General features: G+C 40.7%; 1 protein-coding gene across 1 annotated transcript in view; it reads right to left on the reverse strand.

Moving 5' to 3' along the window:
- The window catches only part of Csmd1 (CUB and Sushi multiple domains 1), a 1,301,483-nt gene that overhangs the window by 1,025,779 nt on the left and 248,496 nt on the right, over positions 1–27,208 (reverse strand). The window lies entirely within an intron of this gene.

Here is a 27,208-nt window from a genome sequence, read left to right on the forward strand (position 1 = left end):
TACACATTGTGCCCCAAGGCAGCATACTGTTGTGTATTGAGCTAAAGGAAGCCTTTTATGCGACTCACAATAAGGGGACATTAAGGAGATGCATTAAGAGAGAAAGTGGTCCAATATCACACAGCATTTCTGCAAACCTTGTAACAAATGCATAGCGCACCCCTCCAGAAGTCAGACTCAGGGGGATCCACAAAGATTGGAAAACACTGCTATTGCCAACCTTGTGCTGATCATGTGTTGTTTCCCATCAAATTCTCGATCAAAAGGAATGGCTACAGCAAGGAGCCGAGTGACCAGCAATAATAAGACTCATCATAAACTAATATTAAAACTGGATTCACATAAACTTTTCTGTGATAAGAAGCAAAGGAAAAGATCTCACAAACAACATGGACTTGTCTATGAGGTTTGGTGGCAGAAACTATATATGCAAGATGGTTTGGAAGACGCCAAGCGTAAGGGATTCCACCAGCTAGGACATACAACTCAGATACTTCCTGATTGGCCATGTACTTCCAGTACACAAAGCAGCTTGGTGATTCTCAGGCCCCTGTGTTTATCCATTGGTCTGAAGCTATAAGTATGTTTGAATAGTAACTAATGACAGAGGTAGGGCAATAATGTATTCTATTTCTATGTGTTATGAAATGAAAGATGGGAGTTTCTGGAGCCTCTTTGCTCTGATTTTCTAGTTGTGACACTGGGCAGAGGTTAGATACACACCTGTGTTCTGAGATACTGCTTTCTCATTACAACCTGTTCTAAGATCCAGCTGATAACGTATGACTAGAGACCCAGAGCATATTGCAGCTGTCACACTGATCAGGTAGTATCAAAGGCTTACACCACAAATTGTCAGCATGCCCTCCAAGCCATGTCTCTACATCCACATATATAAACACACCTTCACAGGTTCCTTTATCTGTGCACCCAGCACCAGAAAAGAGTGTATGGATGTGTGGATGTGTATGTATGCATGTGTATTATATGAACATGTATGCTGTAAGTGTGAATGTGCTTTGTGAGTGCACATGTATCTTGTGAATATGTATGTGTGTTGTGTGTTCACATGTGTGTATATGTGTTGCAGCTCTGCATGTGTATTGTTGTGTGTATCTGTATTGTTTGTCGTGGATATGTATTATAGATGGGCTTGTTTATTGTTTATGTATACGTTTTGTGTGTGCCCATGTGTATTGTGTGTGTCCACATGTATTGTGTATGTATATTGATTGTGTGTATTATGTGTGTGAATATATATTACGATGTGTGCATGTATATTGTTTGTATGAATGTGTATTGTGTGTTTATGTATTACATGTGTGAATGTGTATTATGTGCCTATGCTGTACGTGTGCATGTGTACGGTGTGTGTGCATGCATACTGTGTGCATGCACATGTGCTGATACCATATCCACAAAACTGACCATTTGTAAGTGGTGAAGAAAGCTTTGCTTATAAAATATGAATATCCTTAAGTGAAGAGAAGGTCAGATAAATTCTCATTAACTGAAAGGTATTTACCAGGAGGCTATGGATTAAGAAGTACAGAGATAACTGAATTGAGATGTTAATATTTCTTAAATTACCAAATTATAAAAAAACTGACACACATTATAAACTCAGCCTCCTCATTAACTCCCCTTCTGATGCAATGGGTCACCAGTTCAAGGGTTTAGTATTATTAGTATGAGGCCTTTTTTCCTGTCCTGCTGTTTGCATGTTAACCAACAGATGGCACACACTAGTACAAACAAGGAAGTTCTCTTGAAACAACTTCAAAAGCAAAGTGTTGCCCATTCATCTCAGGCCAGGTTATAAGGCAGAGGCCACTAGGGAATGGCTCAAAGTTCCACCTCAGTAGCATTTCATTAAAAGCAAAACCAAGCCACCATGACAGTCACAGTGTCTGTGCTGTCACCACGTGGACCATCCCCCCACCTGAGGCGACTCCACAAATTCTCATGGCTGACCTCTCTCCACTGCTCCTCAGAAGGAGATACACATTGCAGAGGAGATGTCTGCAAGCTGCTGAGACCATAGCCACATCCCAGGCAGTGACATCAGAGTCTATAGGAGACCCCAGAAACAGACATGCTTGGAGGACCCCCTCCCTACATGATTTCCATCACAAACCAAAATGGAAAGTTAGGCAGGCCTTGGATGCAACTTTGCTTCTTTCCATCAGTTGTCTCTTACAAAATTTGCCACTTGGCTGCAAACTTCCATCTGTTCCCTTGTTTTGTAAGTGTGCTCCTTCTCTGTTCATATTAACTGCACAGAGTAAAGAGTTTGCTGTGGCGTTTGGACCTCTCTGTGCCGTAATTTGGTTTTGTCCATGCCAGGTGGTTTTGTCCACCCCACCCTGGCCCTCTTGGCTAACACCCTTGTACTTTCACAGCTTCTATATACAGATTCCATACGTGAGGTCAAATGTGCAATGCCTGTCTTTCTGAATCTGGCTCATTTGTTAAATATGCTGAGATATGACAGCATATCACATTTCATTCTCCATCTACTGTCAAATGATGGGATTTTGTTTTTTTATGACTCTAAGTAGTAGTCACACATATGTGTGTCTGTATAGCTTTGCATATATGTCTTTGTGTTTATGTGTGTACATTTATCTATGTCTCTCTCTCTCTCTCTCTCTCTCTCTCTCTCTCTGTGTGTGTCTGTGTCTGTGTGTGTGTGTGTGTGTGTGTGTGTGTGTCACAGTTTTTAGCTGCCAATCTTTTCACAAGCACCCAGGCTAACTTCAATTCCAGGTCACTGCAGATGGCATTCTAATAGACACCACTGTTGTAGGCCACCTTTGATTCTTCTAAACAAATAACTGTATTCATTGGCATGTGCTGGTGTTTTCTGTTTTGCCAAGACTGTTTCTTTGACTCATTGAGTAGCCTTGATTTTCATCATGGACATGTCCTCCCTGCCCATGGTCCCTTTCCTCTAAAGAGATCATTGGTTTTGACTTAAATAAAGGTCAGGGAGCAGGGTTGCCTTCTCACTCAAGATAACTGAAAAAAATAAACATGGACCTGCAAACAGGCAACCAAAGGAAAAAAGAGTTTTGAATCTTAAACAAAAAGTGTCTCAGATCTTAGACCTGAGAGTAGAGTGCCCATGCATCAGAGAGTCTGTAATACTCCCTGTAAGACTATCAATGGAGTGCGGAGTGGTGGTAGCACACACCTTTAATCCCAACAATGGGAGGAAGAGGCAGGCGGATTTCTGTGAGTCGAGGCCAGCCTGGGCTACAAAGTGAGTTCCAGGAAAGGCACAAAGCTACACAGAGAAACCCTGTTTCGGGGGAAGCGGGGGGAGGAGACTATCAATGTAGCACAAACAGGAGATTGTGGAGTTCTGTGTAAAGTCAGAAAGATTCCAACAATAGAGGAGGTAGATACGATACACACAGATGCGCACATAGATACACTCACAGACACACCTATGTGAGGATATGACTCAGTCATGAGGAACAAAGTCCCATCATTGGAAAGCAGTTGAAGGAGAGTGAAATATGGTATGTCATTATATTTCAGCATATTTAACAAATAAACCAGATTCAGAAAGACAGAGATTTTAGAATTACAGCTTAAGCACCAAAGAGGAGAGAGCCTCTTAAAGAGAGTCCCCTGGGCTGGGCTGTGGTGGCGCATGCCTTTAATCCCAGCACTTGGGAGGCAGAGGCAGGCAGATCCCTGTGAGTTCAAGTCCAGCCTGGTCTACAGAGTGAGTTCCAGGACAGGCTCTAAAGCTACATGGAGAAACCCTATCTCGAAAAACAAAACAAAACAAAGAGAGTCTCCAGGATCAGCACACTCATGACCAGCACACTTTTGTGTCCACAGTTCCCCAGGTTTGGCTGTGACTCTAGAGATAATACTAGGAAAAAGTAGAGGCTAGACTTTGGAGGGCTGCATTTGTGTCCCTATGGGCAGAGTGGAGAAACCCTGTAGCATGAGTCCTGGTCCAAGTGCTCATGCAGATACTGTCAACAGCACAGTGAGTTCTCAGCTCAAGACTACTTTGAATGAACCCCAAAATGTTAACACTAGTATCAGAAGGGTCCAACTGTTCGCCACTGGTGGTGAATCTGAACAAAGCATGGTGCTTTATTTTAAGAAGCACAAAAATACCCTGCACCAACCAGGCTAACATTCAGTGTCTAGCATCCCAGATAATGTTCCCGGCACACAAAGGAACAGGAAAATGAGATGATAATGAGGAAGAAAATACAAAGGAATGGAATAGCCTCCATGATGACAACTGCAGACTATTTTATCTGCCAACAGTTCATCAGCATCTAAAGAACTATGCTCTGTGCTGTCTTTCCTCCAACTACCTTTTCCCCTGAAGTGGGTGCCAGCCACAGCCCAATCTACGCACTGCCTTCTCTTGTAGGTGCCCGTATAAACTACTTTCTCATGCACATTCACATTTTTTACACACAGCAGTATCAGTAGCAACTGTCACTTTGTCTTACAGCCAACATAGTGTATATTTGTCTGGAGTCTAAGCCAGCCAAAGGCTGTCCCCTACACAGTGATCCAGACCCAGGCCTGGGTATGCTTAACACACAAGGCTGAGCATCTTTGCCTAAAGCAGGCACACAGTAGCCAGGATGCTCCTACTATACCTAAGGCCTGGTATAAAACCTTGGGTACTGAGCTCACCCTCTATCTCCTCAAGTGGTTAGCCACCTCTCCTCTCTTGTCCATAACTCCTATGAACCAAAGTGTATGAACATAGTAACTGTAGAAAAGATTTTATTCCAACCTTACTTATATCACTTACTGTGTGGCCTTGGGAGCTTCATATTTTAAGTTTCTCCTCTATACAAGGTGCATGAGCCTGCCCTATCTAGGGATGTCTATGGGAATAGAACAACTAGACGATGAGTCCAGCAAGTGATGACAACCGTAGCTTCTCCTTTTCGTTCTTCTTCAGCATAGTAGAGGATTGAGGAGAATGAGTGGCCACTCATCTCATTGAAATGATTACTAAAATCAATATCTTTGTTTGTTTGAAACAAATAAAAATAACCCCCTTTAAATGGGAGTACTTTGATGAAGTACCCTTCAAGATTTTACTAAATTATCTTAGTTTATAGTCTGTTGAATATCCTTTTGGTCATGTAATTTTATTATTTCATACATAATTCCCTCAGAAGTAGTGTATTATATTTGACCCTTGGAATTTATTGGACCTTAGTTTATTCTTTATTGTGGGTATACTGTGTCTCCATTTTTCCATATTAACTCTAGGACATTGCCATTGTAATAGGCATTTAAATCGCCCTCAAGGGAAATGCAAGGAAACTATCCTATTAATTTTGTTCATATTTTTAAACATGAGTAATTCACAGATGGTTTTCATCACAGACTGAAATGAGCTCTGTTGAACACGGAAACACTAAATTAATACCCTGGATTCTTCCAGAGCTCTGTACATCAAATTATCTTCATTTCTTATAGAACTATTTCTAACACACGGCTCTGTAAGTGAGTACACTTCTGCAATTCTCTTTAAGATGCATGCAGAGAACTTAAACATAAAGAAACTTAGATAAAACTTTACACTACAAATATGTGTATAACACACACAGAAACACAGACAGTGGTTCCTCCTTGGCATCCACTTCATTATTGCTCAAAGTTTCAAATTAACTGCAAACCCATACACACCTGCCTAGAAACTTATTGTCATCTAGGCAGAAGGTTTCATTTCATATTGTAAGTGCCATAAAACTGATAAGAACACATGACTCTGGGATTAGAAAAGGGGGCCATATGCAGCCATGGCCTCTAGGTGGCTGAGTGAAAATCCAGCACTTGCATTATGGCTGGGAGCAAGTGAACAGGCTTGTTTATTAATTTTTTTAATTAACTTTTGTTAACACACAGAGTGATGGGTTTCATTTGCATACATAGACATCGTTTGTTTTTATTTGCTCTCCACTGCCCTTGGTTGCTCCTTCCTCCTCCTCCTCCTCCTCCTTCTTCTTCTCTCTTTCTCTCTCTCTCTCTCTCTCTCTCTCTCTCTCTCTCTCTCTCTCTCTCTCTTTCAACAGGGTTTCTCTGTGGGGCTCTGGCTGTCATGAACTCACTATGTAGACCAGGCTGGCCTTGAACTCAGAGATTCACCGGCTTCTGTCTCCCAAGTGTTGGGATTAAGAGAGTGTGCCACCAGTGCCTGGCCCCTTCTCATTTCTTATTGATCTCCTTTAATGGAGTGTCTTACTGAAGATCTCAAAATGCGTGGAGAGGTACAGAGACAGGGAAGCTGCACAGATTGGGGGAATTCTTGGGCTACTCTATATCACAGAGCACGTAGGAGGAGTCAGGGATGGAGTGGTACTGGTACTGCACATAGTGAGATGGCTAAGATCGAGGGCTGCAGAGGCTTGAGGAGTTCTGGAGTTCCCTAAGCCATTTCCACAGTGGCAGGAGTGTGTTTAGATCTCTACTTCTCCATTTTCAAAGCTCTATCCCCAAGCCACCCACCTATAAGACTGAGGGGGTAATTCATACATAAGTCTGTTTAAAGAAGATTCTGTGGTGCAGGACACAGCTGCAATACCACAGCCTCAGTCCCAAAAGACATGTCTCTGGACATCACAGAAATGGAGATGTCAACAACAAAGGCTCTCCCAGCATATTCCTAATGTTTCCATGCCCTTTCCCAGTATCCCATTTGTTTCAGAATTACCATCCCACAAAAACTATGGACAGTGGGACCTTCCTTAAAACCATGTCAGCTGAGGATGTCTAAGGCTGCATGGCCTTGGAGTCCTATGCAGTAGGGCAGATCCACATTAAGCTATTACATTACTTTTAGAGGTAATGATTGTCTGGTACAACAGAAACCAGAAAAAACCATAAATGATTAGGAAACTCAGGGGCAACAACCTCCAGGACCAGAAGAAAAAAATGATACATACATAATATATATTGTAATATATATGTATGCATAAGATATTATATATATGATATATATGATGTATGATATAATAGAGAGAGATATAATGTATGATATGATAGAGAAATAGAGAGAAAGAGAGATCATGTCATCAGTCCAGTGTCTCCTTCCTCTTACTGTGCTCCCAGGACTTCACTTACATTTAACTTCCCTGAGTGAAATTGTACAATTAGAGTATTCAAGGCCAAAAGTAAGCCATATCTTGTTGGCATTAGGTGTCCTTGTAACAAGTATAAGGACTGTGGGGCTGGTCACACAACTTTCTGCTTTAAGAGCATGGAATAGCCACTCCCCAGACAGACACTTCCATTAGAGTGTGGAGTTCAGTCTGGATTCTATACCCACCACCTCCCCAACAGTGTGTCCTAAAAACTACATGTTAAATCTGCTAATGTGCAACTATAAATTATGAACCAGACAGAAACCAATAGGAGAGGAGAAGGAAAACACAGGAAAGGAAGCAGAGTCATGAGATGGATAAGTGACTCCCAAATCACCTCCCAAGGGAAATAAGATCCTAGAAAGGTCAGGCATCTGCCATCCAATGGCTGGGATACCAAGCTGAGAGACAGCAGCAAGACTCCATACTCTGAGGAAGACTGCGGTCCAGCTGTCCTACATGGAAAACAAGCCGCAGGCTTGTATGAAATACTTCAGACGCAGATGATGCTGCCACCAGAAGAGAGTCCGTCTCCATTCTCACCTTCCGATCCTAAGATCTGGCTCCTGGTATCCACGCCTGGTTAACAGTTTCAAGGAGCAATGAAAACAGAAACAGAATGAGTTAGCTGCCTCTTATGATCACCCATTTAGTAGCAAGAGGAAATCCATTCTTTCCAGAAGATCCCATTCAGGGGACTAAGGGGTCCTCCAGCCCATAGATATTTGCATGTTTGAGAACACGTGCTATGGGGATGGGCTCTACAAACAAAAGGTGAAAGGTTGTCCTTTGAGGTTCCTCCTAATGATTTTTTTCCAGAACACACAGAATGGTGAAATGACAAGAGAAGATATCACACAGCCATAGCCCTGGAATCCAACATCAAGAGTTAACTAGTTGATATAATTCGATATGAAATAACTAGATATAAATCTCTAATACCTTATGGAGTACATCTTCATGGGGAATGATTTATTTTGGCTCGTAGTTCTCAGGGATGAACTTTATGGCACCAGCCAAGAAGCAGAGAAAGGAGAATGCTGGGCTCAGGTACATGCTTCTTTTCCCTCTTTAAATTGAGTCCAGAAGCCCTGTCCATGAGAAGGCTTCACCACTTTTAGCATGGCTCTTCCATCTCTCCGTAACTCTTTCTGGAAACATCTTCACAGGCACATCTAAAGTCTATCTCACTCTGTTCTAGCTGCTTTTAATCCAGTCAAGTTGACAACTCAAATTACCAATCATAAGCCTTTTAAATAAATGATAGACCTTGAATTTAGACTAAACATGAATGATACCAGGGGACTGATGACATGGCATTGGTGAGATCACCCAATAATAGACTAGCATGTGTCCACTTTGGAAGCAGGGTAGACTTTCAGATACTGAGTCACAGGGGACAGAGTAAACAGGCTTCCTAAGGCTATAGCCTACATCTGAAAAGAAACCTCATGGAGTGATTGATAAAAGTCATCATAGCAGAGAAGGTTTTCTGCAAACATTGATTTCTCATTTCCATGTATTGACTTGGATATCACTGGCTACCAGAAGAGACCTTTCCTGTTACCTTTACCTATAAGGGAAGAATCATAGTAAGAGGTATGTTCTGATGCAGCTGTTGTCTTATCAAAACCATGGTACAAAAGCCATACTCTCCAACAGTACCAGCAAGCAAAAGGGGGCACTCTGTGGACCTTGAATGTTACACAGGATTAAATATCAAGAAGACAGATGTTCATTCCTTTGCAGTTGTTTTAACCACAGGAAGCTTGGGTACGGCAAAGAATAAGGAGAAAGCCGTGTGGGGTCAGGAGCTCACTCTCTCTGAGCAGTGCTGTACCTGAAGATGGCCACTGCAGAATGTGGGGTGCAGACTCACAAGGCACATGATGACATGAGAAAACTAACTCAGAAGCGTGACATTTAGGAGAGCCTGGCACTGGAGGGAGAAGACAGGAAAAACACCTCAATGTAGACGGCTCCATAGGGTAAGATGTCAGCAGTACCAACACAATGAAGGTTAAAGTTAGTTCTGTTCTTTCTCTCTGAAAAGACAGAAGGAAGCTACAAAAAATGTTTTTGTAGCTTAAGAGATCTTTGTTTAAAGACTGAATAAAACACATGTCTAGACTCAGGAAGATAAAATGTACAGAGTGAGTGTCTCTCCACAGGGACATGAAGGAATCCTAAAGGGAGGTTTCAGGGCTGCTAAGCATAAATAGGGGAATGGAGAACATTCCATAGAGGGCCTTGGCCTTGACAGTCTTCTACCAAAGAGAATAATGGGAAGTTTGGAGAGATTCCATCTAAAAAGGAGGTAGCAGGTGCGGGGGGGCAAAGACCACATCCTTAAGCTACATCTACTTTAGAAATTGGAACAGAAATGAAGGAAGTGGGGAGAAAATGAAAGGGAGGAAAAAGGAAGATCAGAGAAGGTTAACAATGTAGACCGTCTTTACAAAGAAAAGATGTCATGCATCACTAAAAGGAGGAGGAGGTCCCACTGCCATGTATCCTTCCTGGTACCAGGACTCTTAGCTACCAGTTTATAGCCTGACCATTGCCATATGTGAAATCCACAGACAACACATTGCATTTCTATAAAAATAACACCAAATTTGATCTTCACTGCTCTCCAATGCAAGTCCTCATCTTACAGTCATTTGTTCCTTAAATATTTCATTTTCATTTTTCTCTCCTCTCTTTTCAAGAGCAATTTTAAAAGAGAATGAAAATAAGCAGAGAGTTAAAAGGGAGGTTAATGAGAATGGAAAATATCTGCATGCTGTGTTTCATCCTACAAACTGCAGAGCCCAGCACAATCAGCGGGATTGTCTGCAGCCACCAGGTTGCTGTCTGTTGGTACCTGGTGATGAACCATTCTCTTTTCCCTGCATCGCCTCTGTGCAATGCAGAAGGCTCTTCAAACTTTGGGATGATATTCCCATGGTGTGCTCATCACTGCCATTCATACCACAAGGGCTTACAAAAAAATAAAGATAAATGCAGTGTCTGTTTATAAAGTCTTGTTTAGACATAGATAAAAGAGTAGAATGAATGATACGAGAATGTTCTAGTTAGCAAGTGTTCAGTGCATCAAGGTTTTAAATCTAATAACCATAGTCATCTCCTGTGGTGAACATGGTTTCTGCAAGCACAAGGTCATGTAAGATCCACCTGAACCGCTGAAAGACCATTCAAAGAACATACCTATGGTCATTCCATTTGAGTCTATTCCTAATGGACACTATCCTATACATAACCAGATCTCTCTTATTGTGCTCTAAATTTTAAATAAAACTCTTGTAACAAATACTGGCAAACTATATTCTTCAGTAGCAGACCCTGATTACATCTTGCCTTGGGCTACCCACTTGTGTTTCTTCCATTTGCAATACCTGCATTAGTTACCATTCTGTTGGTGTGATAAAACACCACAACCAAACAAACAACTTGAAGAAGTGGGTTTATTTCAGTTCACTGTTCCAGAAGGCTAGAGTCTATAATGTCAGGGAAGGCATGACCCAGCAGCAGGAAGCCAGATGCTCACATTTATGCCTACATATGGGAAGCAATGAGAACAAACAGGAAATAGAGTGAGGCTATACACCTTCAAAGCGTACCCCTGGTGCGGTATTTACTCTATCAACGATGAATCTTCAAAAGGCTCTATAACCTCCCCAAACATCATCACCAACTACCAGCATTTGAGAAAGTGTTCAAATATATGAGCCAGTAGGTCTTTCAAACCACTACAGAAACTGACTGCAAATTAGGAGCTACTGTGTCCAAGACATGAAAAAAAAAATACTCAGAGATGCTAAGAGTACCAATTAAGATCTTACACACAGGCAGAAATTGAACTGGAATTGGCATAAATTCTATATCTTTTCCTATATCACACCTATTTTTTTTTTGCAAAAGTCTCTTGTGTCTTGAATGGTTGGTTCATCTCTCTGTGAACCATGGCTTCTAAGCAACCCAGTTAAGTCCATGGTCTATGAGATCCATTATCTCTCTCTTCCTCTGTGGTCTTGTGATCTGCAAGAGTGACTTATTTTTATTGTTTCTTCTGCTCTTGGGTAAATTCTAATGCTGTAATTATTGTCATACATATGTAAAAGTGAACAGATTTATAAAAATACAATAAGGCCTTTCTTTAGCCACTTAAAAATTATTGCATTTATTTACTGTGTGAGCTCATATCCCATGGAATGCATGTAGAGGGCAACTTTTAGGAGTCAGTTCTCTCTTTTCACATGGAAGTCCCAATGATGTAATGAAGGTCATTAGGCTTAACACACACCTTTGCCCAGAAAGTATCTGTTATTACTGTGTAATTTTTGTAAATATTCAGCTTGTTTAGACTTATCTATACCACTTTACAAAGAACATCATCAGACCTCCTGGAATGATGGATCTTGAGGCTCCTGTGAGTCCAGAGTGCTGTGTCAGCCATGGTCAGGTGACTTCTGCATTTTTTTTTTTGCTTTTATTGCTAAGAGTGTCTCAGAGGGAATTATCTAAATTTATGCTAGAAATTTGACATAGCATTGTCTTAAAAAGACACTTAAAAGCCACTTTTGTTTTAGAAGCTTAAGCAATTCCTGCTAGAATAATTATAATCAAAGCACATCAAATGTTCTCTCGACTTTCAGTTTGTATATATTCTCCAGTATTTCATCTGCATTGCCCCCCCCATGGATTTCCACACTCAGCAGAACAGCACTCCATTATGACAGTAACTTTTATATTTATCGTTCCTATTGAACTTCCAGTACCAGACTTTTTTTTACAAAGAAGATGTCAATCGAGCTTCAGAAAAGTTGTCAAGTAGTAGGTAACTTGCCTAGGAAATCAATCCTGACCCGTGTGTCACCTTCAGACTTCAGAGCTTCCAGACAGGTCTGAACAGTGAAAGCCTTGCTCCTACCAAGCCCCAGTGGTGGGAAAGAACAATAAAGACTCTAAAATGCAAATTTTCCCAGGCTTAGTCTTGAAAGAGGGGTGCAATACAAATAGAAAAGCACATCTCCAACCTTAGAAATCAGATGCTTTAAAAATGTAATGCATTTGACTCAACTCAATAGTTTGTTACTATTAATACACAAATATGCAGCAGGAACACAGTAATGAAATCATGTGATCCACAGCAACAGCTGAACGAGCAGGTCCCCTAGTGCCATGTTCTCAGACATGCACTTTAGGTATAATAAAGCAGAGGCGACCCCCATCATGAGGAGGGTGGCTTCCACGTAAATTTAGATGTGCTATCTTTAACAACTTTGAATTTCAGAGTCATTATTTTTACAACTGATACACACAACAATATATTCCATGTTTCACAGCTTCCCACAACTCCTTTTGTGACAGCCCCCCTCTTCTCTCTCTACCTTGAAGACAATCCAACCTTGCTCCTACCTTGTAAGTTAAAACCCTTCCTGAGAGCAATTTCTTCATATACAGAATCATTTTCCCCCTACATCTATCTTTAAAGCATTGTTCTTCTCTCAAGAAAATCTCATATCTGTCTTCTCTTCCTATATTGCTCAATCAGCTCTTCCTGGAAGTCTTTGTGAGCACACTAAGGTCTTATCCTGGATTCACCTGTGCACATGTTTGTAACTGGATTAAGAGACATGAATACCCCCCTGCTTCTGAGCTCATCTCTCTTAGACCCTGACATGCTGTATTACAGGGCGCATGTGTTTACTTCTAATTAAACAATTCACTTTTTTCTTTGCTTTTCATATACAATAGTAAAATAAGAATGAAATGTAAATTGATATCCTTCTCAAGATAGAGTGCTATGTACAATAAATGAAACCACTTCCATACATTCTGTTCCTGAAAATTTAAACAAAAAGAAAGTCATTCTGGAAACCATGACAAAAGACAGTAATCCGGGTGTATCTCTCAGGTCCTTCAGTTTGCAAGAGTGTGGGGTACTCAGCAGGGCCACACAGGGCTGGTGCAGCAGGAGATGCTTCCAGTGACCTACCCCTTAGGTCACAGGGGACACACTTAGTGAAATGAGTATTTGAAGTGCCATGCTAACATACATGCTCAGGGTGAGAAGATCTCTCATGGGCCTGCTTGTTCTAACTGTGCCACTATCACAACAATATGAAGGTAAGATTGCCAAATGCAACTGGGATGCACGAGAAGGTAGCACGCAGGCTTGCTGAAGATCAAACCACAGACTGCTCCAGGAGTCAGTATCTGCTAGCCATAGCATCTCCCTGTTACAGCACCTGGCTGACCATCCAGAATGAATTTGGACTTTCCTTTGAGAACAACTTTTATGGAAATTCCCTACAAAATGTCTCTCACTCTGGCTTTGTGGGAGGTTACTTGGGACTGCCCTGATTTCATTCACCTGAATGGTGATTCCTTAAATAAATGCAGATGTTCTTCACTTCCCTGTCAACCTTTTTTTTATTTATTTTTATTTTTTGGTCAGCTATAACTAGGGCCTTTTCCTTCAGAGTCTAAGCAAGAACTCAGCTGGACTTTTGAGAGGAAACCTTACAATGAGTCAAGTGCTAATTCTGGAATTCAGGGTAGTGACTGGCTTTTCCTTTGCTTTTGGAGTCTAAGCCATAATGAACAGGAGCAGTAACTGTTCACCTTGGTTAGATCTAGGAAGTTACTTTGTTGACTTCAAGCATTAAGATAACTTCTGAATGCCATCCAGGTATGGCTATACCCAAATCTCTCCAGAATGCTATTACATTTGAATCCTGGTTCTTTTCTTACATATAATATGATGCTCTTCAGAACATAATTTGTGTCAAAGGGTGCATATTATGGAGCATAAGAACTTAACCAATGGAATCCTACAGAGCATGTGCCTGTGAAAAAATCTCCATGCCTTAAAGATGGGATTGATCATTTTTCATTTCTATACAGAACAAATCTAAAATTAAAACATGAAGTGATGTATCAAGGCCAACAATGATTGACAAGCGAATCACCTGTCTGCAATTTTGTTATGATATGTAAATCATTCTGTCCCAAAATTGTCAGGTAAGCATTTGGTTGCTTGACTAACAAGGCAGATGCAACCTTGAACTGCAATCATCTGGTATGTGAGTGGCCAGGTGTGGTTCACTCACCAGGAAGAGTGAGTCAGCAGTATGAGCAACACAGCTCACGACCAGCACCACGCCTGAACTCCAAGTCTCCCTTTGAGGCAACGTTTCAGTCCTGTTCTCTGCTAGGATGAGCAAGTGAGTAAAGAGAAGGACAATCCTGCCTTGAATGAACAGTTGATTTTGAACCACAGAGTCTCCCCAGGCAGGAAGTGGGGAGTGAGGCAGCAGAGCAGATACAGATAGCAAATGCCATCTCCACATGACAAAGAGGAGAGCTGTCCTCTTTTTCTTTCTTGGTTTCTTCTCCTTCAGAAATACTAGTCTTTTATGATACAGTACATACATATATGCACATACACCCATATACACACATTGTCACATGCAAAGACATCGAACTACATACACATAGCTTATGACTTGTCCTCCTGCTGTGTAGAAGGGTCTGAAAAATGCTAACTTGTGAGCACAAAAAAAAATTAAAGTACAGGTTGGAGAGATAGCTCAGTGGTTATGAGCATGTACTGCTCTTGCAGAGGATCTGAGTTCAGGTCCACAGCCACTTGTAATATCAGTTCCAGGGATCTCAAAGCCCTCCTCTGGCCTCTATGATATTGCATGCATGTATTACACCTATACTCATACACACACACACACACACACACACACACACACACACACACAAATGGTTAAACAAATATTTTTTAAAAATTAAGTATTTATTCACAATGAGTCACTACTCTTAAATAAATATACAATTGATAAATTTTCAAGTTCAAAGTGGTACATAAAATGGTGAAGATTTTAGGAAGCCGTATTTTCTGCATTTATTTTGTTTCTCAAGCCACCTACAGATTTAGCCAGGGTATTTTTGAGAAGGATGATTGAACAAACTTAAAAATACTTTGTTAACACATTTATCTTCATAAGAATTGAGTGAAGAAGGTACTAGGTGTGGAGCCTGTGGTTTAAATGTGAATGTGACACGAAAGAATCTAGCAACAGCAATGAGCATGTTATCCCACACTGCAGCTGTTAGAAATGTCAAGAGCATTTCACAAAAAAACATACTACTCTTTAGAGTAGAACTGCATTTAGAAAATCTGAAAATAGCAAATGAAATCTAATAATGTTCCATGGAAACAAGAACTTTGTCAGAAGATCTCCAAAGTAGTTATCTCTCACCAGACTCCTCTGTAAATTGGCAGTCCTATTCAAGAAGGTACCGGTGCATGACGCCACTCCTCTGGGAAGAGTCTCACTCACCTGGTTAAATATAGAGTCCCCAGCAGAGAAAATATATGAGAGTGGTTGTCTTGCATTTTTATTGCTGTGAAGAGACACCATGACCACAGAAACTCTTATGAAGAAAACATTTAATTGGGGTGGCTTCCTTACAGTCCAGAAATTCAGTCCATTAAAATCATGGTGCCATGCAGGCAGATGTGGTTCTGGAGCTGAGTTCTACATGTGCTAGGCAGCAGGAAATTGACTGAGACAGTAGATGGTATCCTGAGCATAGGAAACCTCAAAGCAGCCCCCACAGTGACACACTTCCTCCAACAAGGCCATACCCACTCCAACAATGCCACACCTCCTAATATTGCCACTCCCCATGAGATTATGGGGGCCAATTACATTCAAACTACCACAGTGGGACACAGAACTCCTGTTCAGGCTCCAGGGATTTCTACTTGCAGGAGTCAAATCCAGCCTCCCACACACTCCTGCTGCCTGAGATAGGGTGATTTCCTTGCCTAAGAGCTAAACATAGAACTGTTATGTGCTCCAGATACTCTAGTTTCCTAAAAATTGTTACACCAAGAAGGGTGAGAGACCTTCCCAAGGATTGTACACACAATGTCGCATGTCACTCAGCATCAACACTCTTGTAGTCACTATTGCCCTTGTCTTTCAAGATAGAGGCTAAATCTGTATGCAGTATCACTGCATCAGCTGAAATAAGGGCTTCTTGTGACACCATTCAAGGTGAAGAATTGTGCCAAGGGCCACATGTGACCAGGGATAATTCTCTGACATCTTGTGTCCCTGCATGTGCAGGTCTAATTGCAGCTGGTCTGCACAAAACCCACCGAGAATTAACCTCTGTACTGTACCCCATGCATCCCCAATTCCCCTCCAAGATGAGAGAAGCTAACACAAGCCACGAAACTCTCACCAACTGTGGACTCAAGTACATGTTGGCAGGAAAGGAAGCACTTGGAGAAAGGTGTCTAATACAACAGCCTCAGCAAAGGATAAAATACTTAAGTTGTCCTTAAAGAAACTATTGGTAGACAATATCTCAGGTACTGAGGAGGAGAATATGTCATAGACCAGGGAACACAGATTCATTCTGACAATCAGAAAGTTTGGCATCTCTGAAGGGTACACTCTCAACATCACAGGGTATGCTCAGATAAAATCTCTGACAGAAATTCTTCCCACCTCGTAATCCAGGTTGGTACACAGAGTCTGAATAATTTAAGAAAGAACAGCTCTAGCTCTGTCTAATAGTCTGTGGATGGTAAAGTACTGTTTGTGAGCAGAGAGGGTGGAAGGCATGGAGATATAGACCCCACAGAGAATGTTGACTAGACTTCTAAAGAAGAGGCAAGCTGAAGTGAACAACTTCAGAAGAGGATAAAACTCGAAGTTGTTTCCAGGAGTTTCTTTTTGACATGATGTGACTCTGTGCTGTTTGCAGACCTCAAACAATGTAAAACCTTCAGAATAAAGCTTTGCAAAAAGAATAGGTTGCAAAAAGAATAGGGATTCTGTAAGCCTGGCTTTTCCTATTGGTTTTAACTTATCCATCACCACAGTTGTGTGAAACAGTTTTTAAAATGAGGTTGGTGGTTGGAAGGGAGAGAGGGAGAATAAAGAAAATATATATTTCTCTGTCTACTCTCTCTCTCTCTGAAGAGCCCTAATTTGCATTTTTGACTTCTCTTTGTTAGTGCAGCTGCGGGTACCTCACCTCATCTACACAGATACCTCAACACTGTCTCTCACTCTCATGCAGTTAAGTGTGGCCATCTCAGCTCTTCTATTGATAAATCTACTGCCACAGACTGTGAAGAACTTCATCACAGCCCAAATGCTCCTGTACTTGCACCATCTCTTAGGTTGCAGACACCAACATAGGAATGTGTTGGCTGGGGTGTTCAGCACACAGCAGCGGGATGTGGGAACCTTCTGCAGACATACATATGAACACATCCAATCTTACACAGCAGATTTTCTCAAGGGAGCAGCTGGCTGAAACTGAAATTCTTGTTGCCTGGAAAAAAGAGACTGCTCCAATGATGTAGGCATCTCACCCACCACCAATCTCACATTCTGCCCAGAGTTATCTTTCTGAGTTTTGACTATTCCTAAAATCCATTCATCAACTGACTCAAGATTTACTCAGACATTTAAAACAATTAAAAAGTGTTTGGAGCATGTAGCATGTAATTCTCTTACAAAATATCATAAGAATGAGAAAAAAAAAGTCTCAACATATCATGAGCTGCAATGCAGGTCATGGTGTTATGAGAATCAATATCAGAAGCTATGGTGTCTGGACATCATAGCGAAGCTATGTTCATTCCCCAGTGCAGCAGATAGCTGGGTCTGAAGGCACTGGGAATTTGTGAGTGAGAGAAGGAAGTACTGCCATGATTTCCAGTAATATGTTGAAAGAGCCATAGTAGTGGCCTTGGCAGGGAGGGTCCACAGAAAAAAAAAGAGCTGTGGAATTAATCACACTGATTTGACCAAGAAGAAGAAGGAGGCAAAATTTGGTCTGGCCTTTCTGAGACAGGCTAACCCATGGAGTGCCTGATTGATTCTTCCAGTTCCTTTTCTACTATGTGGCTTTGGGATATTGTCTTTCCTGATTCTCAAATCTCCTTCATTTAAAGTACCAGGAAAATCCTAATAAGTAAACAAAAAATCATCAATGAGAAATTATGTGAATATTGTTCCTGTTACATTTTGATTTCTCATTCTCAACTATTCCCTCACTCTTGATGTCCACTGTGCTCTTAGTAGCTCAGTCGGGATCAATCATGTAAGAGGGCATCAAGGTAAAGATGGGAGAGACACTTTAGAGTCTTATTAATTCATGGGCAAGGATGATGTAGTGTGACAGAGGTTCTACCTTTAATCCAAACAGTCTCAGGGGGAAAGTTCTTGATTCTTCACAACAACTGAACCTAATGATGCTTCAGAAAGCCACCAGCTGGCCTACATTGATATCAGTATTCTGTGTATATCTCTCTGTGTTGTGTCACACAAACACAGATACTGATATGGTGTTTGGACCAAACTCCATAAATGTTCATGGGCCTGTCCTTATGTGTCGCTTCTTTCACATCAGGAGATGGTAAACCATGCCAGCCAGGAGAAGATAAGACCATGCACCATTTCAATGTACCTTTTATACCTGCAACGAAAATCACCACCCTAAGGAATGAGGCTCTTCATGTTTTCCAGGGGTCCAGTTTTTCCAAATGACTTGGCAAATGTATTCAGAGTAAATGAGACTGAATTAAAGGGGATAAGTTCTCCTGAGGACAGATATGTTCTACTCTGTGAACTGAAGGTTGGGATGAACAAGATATGAGGCTTCTTTCCTACAATAAGCACTATTAAAAACACACACAGAAGAAGAATTACCTAGTTTGTATCCCAAGTTATAATAATACAGAAAGTTCTGAGGTCCAATGTACACATTAAACAGAATATACCTGTTTGGTGTTTTTCTTTCCAGAGTAGCTTTCTCTCTTTCCTGGGTTATGAATCTGTATTTCTAAACTAAAGTTTGTACAAATATTATATCGGGGGCTGCTTGTGCTGTCCAAATGGGCTGTGAGGGCTTGTGTCAGGAGACAACAGAAAACAGACTATATTGGACATTTTGGTGACCACACACATGACTTTTCCTGCTCTGTTTAGAGTGCTCCCTTGTTGCAGAGCCTTTACACACATAGCCTGATTAATGTCACCATTGTAGAAACCCATGATGACCTCTTTGACATTTTCTCTGACCACTCAGTTCAAAGTTTATATGAGTTTCCAAAACAGCTAACAGTTGTTGAATGCTACAGGGTAACTCATTTTGTACCATTTACTTTGATCAATAAAGTCATTTGGTTTCAGAACATTTTCTCATTTCATCCTCCTGTTTGAGTTCTAGAAACTTCTTCTGGCAGTCATTGTCATGGGATATCTGAATTTCCTTTCCTTCTGAGGACAGGCATAGGCTCAATGTATATTCAGAAGGAAGTATAAGTTAACACAATAAATTCACTGTGAAGTACACATGGGACATAGCAATCCTTCAAACTGAATATCCTCCTGAAAGGAACAGTGCTATATGTAATGGACAAGGTATAGTCTTCTGAACTTGTCCATTGACATAGAGCAGAATCTTCTTACAGTCTTTTCTTCCTTAAGCATACTAACTTCTTGAAATTGTTCACCATCTATCTGGCATTCAGATAGAATAAGAAATTAACCAGTGTTCATAGGTTCTAGTTTTGCATAAAGTCTACCCTGGTTCTTATATACCTAAATCAATAAAACAAGGCATCTGGAAAACATTGTCTTCCTTTGAATAAATTGTGATTTTCTGATTATTAATAATGGAAACTGTCTTGGTTACTTCTCTATTGCTGTAATATCACACCATGACTAAGTCAACCTACAAAAGAAAGCTTTTGATGGGCTTACAGTTTCAGAGAGTTAGCGTTTATGATGGCAGAGCAAAGCCATGCTGGCAGGAACATCTGAGAGCTCAAATGCTGATCTACAAGGAGGAGGTAGAGAGAGAGAAATAACTAGGAATGATGTGGACTTTTAAAAACTCAAAGCCTGCTCCCAGGTACATACCTTCTCCAACAAGGCCACAGTTCCCAATCCTTCCCAAACAGTTCCACCAACTGGGGATGAAGCATTCTACTACATGAGCTTATAGGAACCATTCTCATTCAAAATACCACAGTAAGGTTATTGTCTATAAATTTAAAGTCAAACTGTAAAATGGGATTTGAACATATATATGTATGTACTATGAACTGTGATCAATCAACGAAGAGGGGTTTTAGCAGCTACTGTTCCATTTGTAAGCAAAGACTAAAGTTGCTTTAAGAAGTAATTATAGGGCTGGAGAGATAGCTCAGTAATTAAGAACATGTATTGCACTCTTGGAGGACCAGAGTTTGGTTCAAGAGTCCTGTTGGGTGGTTCAAAATTGCCTGCAAATTTCTCTGGGGTATATGACTCTCTCTTCTGGCCTCTGAGGCCAGAATGGACATGAATATACTTACGCAGAGACATAAACATAAATAAAGAATAAAATGTACCTTTAAAAGAACTAATTATAATTAGGTGTGAGTTGTGGTGTAATGCTTGATAATTTTAAAATACATTTGTTTGATTTGTGTATTATACCTTCTATGATAGATTTTGTAGAAAATGTATTCTCATGGTTAAAAAACAATTAAGGGAAAAGTACAGCCTCTGCCTCCACACACAATGACTTGTCACTGAATGTTTACTGTCCAACATTCTTTATTTTTCCATAGCCAACTTACTTTTTGGTTTACTTAATTGCAAGACATCATGGTACCAGAAAACAGAGATTGATTTTCTTACTTAAATAAAGCCTATAAATGGCTATATAGTATCTTCCAATTATTTTTGTGCTTTTATATGTAATTTTTGTAATTAAGAGTTAGTGGAGGATTGTGCAAGAACAGGCATTAATAGTAGAGGTTATGCTAGAAAAGCACAGGATAGTTCTCAGATTTTTCTGGTGTTGAATAAGAAGGGCTTTGTAAATAAATAAATGAATAAATAACAAGCTAATAAACGCACAGCTCAAACTTAGCTTTACACTTTTCTAGAGTTAGTGTATACCAGGCTCTTATGAAGGGAAAGACAAAGGTATCCATTTGTGGATGGCATGAGAGTCAGTAAGGGGGGACTTGATGATCTGTGAGACTCACAGTGTTCCATTTGGTATCTTCAAAGTCCCTCAACCTCCTCAGCTTCTTCTGTCCTCATGCCTAATTTCTACACCACATAGGCTTCCAATGTGCTCATAACAGAAATAACAGCAATGACCATTTACCTGTGAAAAATCTGCGAGTGAATGAGCCAGAGACTGGAGTTTTAACTCTGTGTTCCCCAACATATTTCTTAACCAAGATCCTTTCTCATAAACCACAAATAATTATTAATCCTCCCTGACTGACATAAATTATATTATGTTATTTTATGTTATGATGGCTTTTTCATTGCCTCAAGTACTCAATCTTTCTCCATCTTTTTGAAAAGATAAAATTATGGAAGGTGTAGGGAAGCTATAGTTGAAAGACCAAGGTGCCATTAACAAGATTGTACCAAAGTCATCAGCACACAGGCCTGGGGACAAGGCTGTGCTTACAGTCTGTGAGGGGGGCAGTCTGTGTGCTTTCTCACTGCATGATTTCATGTCTGTCAGAAATATGCCTGGGGTAGTGGAGCTTTTTGTGGGGACAGTCCTGTGAGGACCACAGTGCGCATCCCTTAGGAAGAATAGCTTTTCTCACTACTCATGTTATCAGCTACGAAAATGAATTCCTGGGCCAGGCTATATCTCCTCGAAGGGGGATCTGTGAGACTACCATAGGCAATAATTGTTGGAAATAATTTAGGTAAGGTCTTGCCTAGAGACAAAAGCAGAAGGCTGATAACCACTTCACATTGCTCCAGTTCCCCCCATTTTGTAATTTAAATCCACAAGCTCTGCTGGCAGACTCATCAGCTGGTCAAATAATGAATCTATTTTTTATCTTGTCATGCCCTGTGCTAATGTAAGCCTGGCTCTCTTTCATGGAAATGAGAGCCCGGTGTCTGATCCAGCTGCACCAGGCAGCAGCGAACGTGCAGTCCTGGTGCAGAGTAACAGGGAACTTAACTTTACAGAGCTCACTGCAAGTCCTACATGCCAGGTAACTACAGAGCATTTCCTATGTACATTCAGAGAATTTGTTCTTAAACGCTCAGAAAAAGTGGGGTCTTGGCCAGCAATCACCTGCTTGCCTAGGGAAACCTGATCTAGATTAATTATCATGCCTACTTGAAGGGCAAAGTGGTTCCCAGACTGGAGAATTTGAGAGATGAATAAGGAAGATGTGCAAAAGATGAGATCTGCTCTGCGAGAACAACAATGTTAAAATGAGAAATACCAAACACTTCTGTGCACAGGACCTTGGGTTCTTCACAACAGACTTGACCTGATCTTTACATTTAGAAAAAGCAAAGTGAGAAACATGATCGAGGTTCTATGTGGGCTGGAAGAGGCAATTGTAGCACTCACATACAATGGCAGACTTGCTTCCTGACAAGGTATATATTTTAATTTATCAATGTCTTCATGGCTTCTTTGTGATTGTCAGATTTGAAAATTAATTCTAATTTTATTGTAATATATTTAAAATATTTTAAAATTCATTTTTAATTGTGTGTGTGTGTGTGTGTGTGTGTGTGTGTGTGTGTGTGTGTGTGTGTACATGAGTATACATATCCCCAAAGACCAGAGGCTTTAATTTCCTCTGGATCTCAAGCTGTAGTGACAGTTTTATAAGGACATGGGTGCTGGGAATTGAACTCAGGTCCTCTGTAAGAGTGGGGGTTCTCTAAACTTCATCTCTCCATACCTCCTCTATGAACTTTACATTCATATAATCCATTGCCAGACCTACTCAGCTTACTGATAGAGCAGCAGTGGCCAAGCATGGGAAACTGGGGAACTGGATGCACATCTCAATTGCACTTGCACAGTTTCACCCCTGATTTATCTAACAGACATTAAGACAATTTTCAACAATAACAGTAGGGGCTCATCTGTAAAAAAATCAAGTCCCTATAAAACCCAAGATTCCTTTCCCCCATGAATTTATAACTTCACTGATTCCTATACTACTTAGTGGTTATATCATATATCTTCTTCCCTGACTCCTTTTCTTTAGGACACAGAAGGTTATTGGCCTCAACCTAGACAACTCACAGCTTGGATAAGGATGACTTGGAAGCACACATAACTAGTATCAAGGAAGGATGATAAGACATTCATGCTGCAGAGGGGAGCCAGAGAAGGGCAGAACAAACTCTTTCTGGCAAGGGTGTCATTGGCTTCTTTGGATGAGAAAGGAGGCCAGAAGGAAATAGAGCATATGAAATGTGAGTTTTGACAACAGAAGGCTCAACCCAGTCTCTAAGACCAGCCTATCCTTCAGCATACTTTGCTCAGGCTCCCAATTAGTGCTCAAGCCTCAGGCTTGTTACCCAGTACGGTCTCGGTTGCTTAAACATAGGATGTTAAAATGCTACTTTCCTACTTCTAGACTCTTGTGGGTTTGGTTGCTAATTGCACTGCCCTGTGTTTGGTCTCAATTACGAGCACATTTTTCCAAGATTCAATGGGAAACTCGAATGGCGAGACTTCTAGTCTGAGAGAATCTACCCTATGCTTTTAGGGTTTATTTCAAGCTGATGGATCTCAAAATTGTCATAATTATCTTATTTTTTCCTCAAAATTAGGTATTCAGCTTCAAAATCTATATTCTAAAGCAACCTAAAAGGTAAATTTTGGAAAAGAAATATGAGTGAATGCAGACATCTTATTTCCAATACATTGTTGCCTAGGTAACAAGGCCTATCTAAGCATTCTGAATTGGAAGGCTTTGCTCATCTATATTTGGGCATCAAATCTGCAATGAAGGCAAGTTTCCATGGTGCTTGTAATTACATAACTTTCCCAGTATTTTGGGGGAGGAAGTTGTATGTCATGTGGGTATATTTCAGGACCAAATATATTAACCAGTCGTATCACCAGGTGAGAGTTTCCCACATTAAATTCTGAGATGCACATTCACTGCTATTGTTACAAATAACTTAGTGTTAAGGCCTTGAACTCAAAGTAGGGGAGGAGGGATTAAATATGAGATGAATCCGGAAAGTTAGGGAGTTACACTGTCATCAGCCAAGGACTCACAGCCATGACTGATGCTCACACCAGGGATGCAACCTCTCCCTAGAGAAACACAGGACCTGATTCTTATAGTGTTTGGTGGAGAAATGATGAGTTCTTGCTTGTTGTGTTTACTTAGAAAGACTTGAACTCATTTAAAAATATGCAAAGACCTGTTAAGTCTTCTAGTAGTTGTTTTAGAGACAACACCAAGTTGTCTGTACAGTTGGATGTGATGATATTGTAATCTAAGAAATAAAGCTTGCCTGAAGATCAGAGGACAGAGCTAGCCACAGTTAAACAGAAAGGTCAGGCAGTGGTGGCACATACCTTTAATCCAAGCACTGGGGAGACAGAGATCTGTCTGGATCTCTGAGTTCAAGGCCACACTGGCTACATCAGATTGATCCAGTCTAGGAGAGAAACAGAGTAAGGCAGTGGTGGCCCACACCTTTAACTCCAGTACTTGGGAAGCACACATGCCATTAATTCCAGCACTAGGATGGTTGAATTAGGAAGTGAAATGGCTGGGGCAGAGAAAGGCATATAAGACCTGAGGATACAGGAAAGAGAGAGCTTTTCAGCTGAGGACTCAGGAACAGTCAGTCAGAGAATTTGTGGAGACAGGATAGGCTGAGGAGTTGGCTAGGTGAGAAGTGGCTGTGGCTTGTTACTTTGTCTCTCTGATCTTTCAGCATTGACCCCAATATCTGGCTCTGGGCTTTTATTATAAGACCATTTAGGATTCTTGCAACAGTTGGAAACATTGGCGTGTCTATGAATACAGTGTCTATCGAATTCACAGTAAGCAGCAATGATGAACAAGATTATTCTAGAGAAGATCTAGATCTGTTCAACTGATTTAAAGAACATAGCTATGGATTAATTACTCCAGCAGCCTTGGTACCTGTTAACCTTATGACTTTCCAGTGTTATATCTCTGCCTATTGGTTATCTTTACTTCATATTCATTTCAGGCTTAATGCAGATGTGCTGGTCATATACTACCCGGCCAATAAACCAGAGGGATGTTCTTCCTATCATACTCATTTATTTGTTGATTTCAACATGCAAACTTTCTAAGCATCCTGGAGACTCTGTGAATCTCTGCAAAACTATCTCTCTGTGCTCCTATGTTGACCCCAAGTTATAAAGGCTGGGGATGAGAAGTAAAGTAGTTCCTTGCACTTATATTCTCAGTCTCTTCATGCAAACAAAGATGGTGTGTGTGTGGGGGGGGAGGCAGGTGAACTATAAACCAGAAAATTACTCTCTTTATACACAGGTACATGCACTGTATGTACACATATGAAATCTTGTGTGTATTTGTAGCTATCACACATGTAAGCATCATAGAAAGAATGCTAAGGTATGGTCTGTATGGCAAATTGCCCTGATTTGTCAATAAATAAAACACTGATTGGCCAGTGGCCAGGCAGGAAGTAGGTGGGACAAGGAGAGAGGAGAATTCTGGGAAGTGGAAGGCTGAGGAGCAGAGACACTGCCAGCTGCCGCCATGACCAGCAGCATGCGAAGACGCCGGTAAGCCACCAGCCACGTGGCAAGGTATAGATTTATGGAAATGGATTAATTTATGCTATAAGAACAGTTAGCAAGAAGCCTGCCACGGCCATACAGTTTGCAAGCAGTATAAGTCTCTGTGTTTACTTGGTTGGGTCTGAGCGGCTGTGGGACTGGCGGGTGACAAAGATTTGTCCTGACTGTGGGCAAGGCAGGAAAACTCTAGCTACAAAAGCAGTAGTCCCTTTCTGAAATAGTCAAAACTATTTTTGTAACCTAAACAGTAGCTGATAAATGGAAAGTAAACATGTCAGAAAAAGTATAGGACTAAGTTATCACATAAAAGCTGAAGTCTGGGCTGAGATGTTTTGAGATGTTTAATACTGAAAAAATATATACTTTTTCAAGTAACCACTTCCTTAAAAAAGAATAGGCTCTGTATGCTATTGAGAAAAGAATAGGCTCTGTATGCATTTCTCTCCATTCTCATTGCACCTGAAATTATGTTTTCTGTCTGCCCAGCAATGCAGTCAGAAATATCCATGGGAGTAGTATTAGCCAGAGAGGAGGAATCACATGCACAGGCTTCCAAAGGGCTGGAGAAGAAGTGAGCTGATAAGCTTGGAAGAGGTAATCTATTTGTACCCAAACTCTGTATTCAGAGCTGGAAGAAAACCAATCAGGTCTCCTATGAAGGTTGCATCCTAGACACAATAGGAAAAGACAGGAGACATGCTTCCTTCTCCTTTTCTAATGGACCAAGATAAAGACCAAGAGTGATTCAAGATCTTGAATCTGTGATTCAAGATGCCAAGCCTATTACATATAGACCATCATCCCATTGTAATCTATGAGTTCTGCCTCTGGTCAATGAATTTTTTAAATTCTGTATAATATAAAATACATGGTTCACAGCAATCATGTGATAATGTTAAGCAATTAAATGTTGTGAAGAAATCAATTTGTCAATTTACACCATTCTTGTAATTTTATTCTTATTATTGCCATGTGGATTTAATTTATCCTCCTCAACTCTCATATTAATGTTATTAATAAGGAAAATGGCAGAACACTGTGACACAGACAAAATGTCTGAGCTATCTTTCAAGTTATTATCTGTTTCTTTGGGCCTCCGCATTCTGAATGCTGGAGTTATAAGCACCTGGCTCCTGTGCTTAGCTTCAAGTTCTTCTTTTATTTGGCCCTATTAATTAGGGCTTCCTGTGTGTGGGTGGGTTGAAGAGGACCTCCCAGATAGCCTTGGACTCTCCTTCACAACTATTTGTGTTGCTATAATACAACTCCAGGGACTTTCACTAAGCCTTGAAGTACTGACTAGGTTCAAGAATCTTGTGGGTCCAAATGATCAAAAGTCTACCATTCAAGATCTCTAGATGCTAGACATAAGTCTGCTAATATCCAAGGAAGTGGAACTGAGAAGA

The sequence above is a fragment of the Peromyscus leucopus genome, chromosome 17 (assembly GCF_004664715.2).
Source record: "Peromyscus leucopus breed LL Stock chromosome 17, UCI_PerLeu_2.1, whole genome shotgun sequence".
In the NCBI taxonomy this organism is placed as follows: Eukaryota; Metazoa; Chordata; class Mammalia; order Rodentia; family Cricetidae; genus Peromyscus; species Peromyscus leucopus.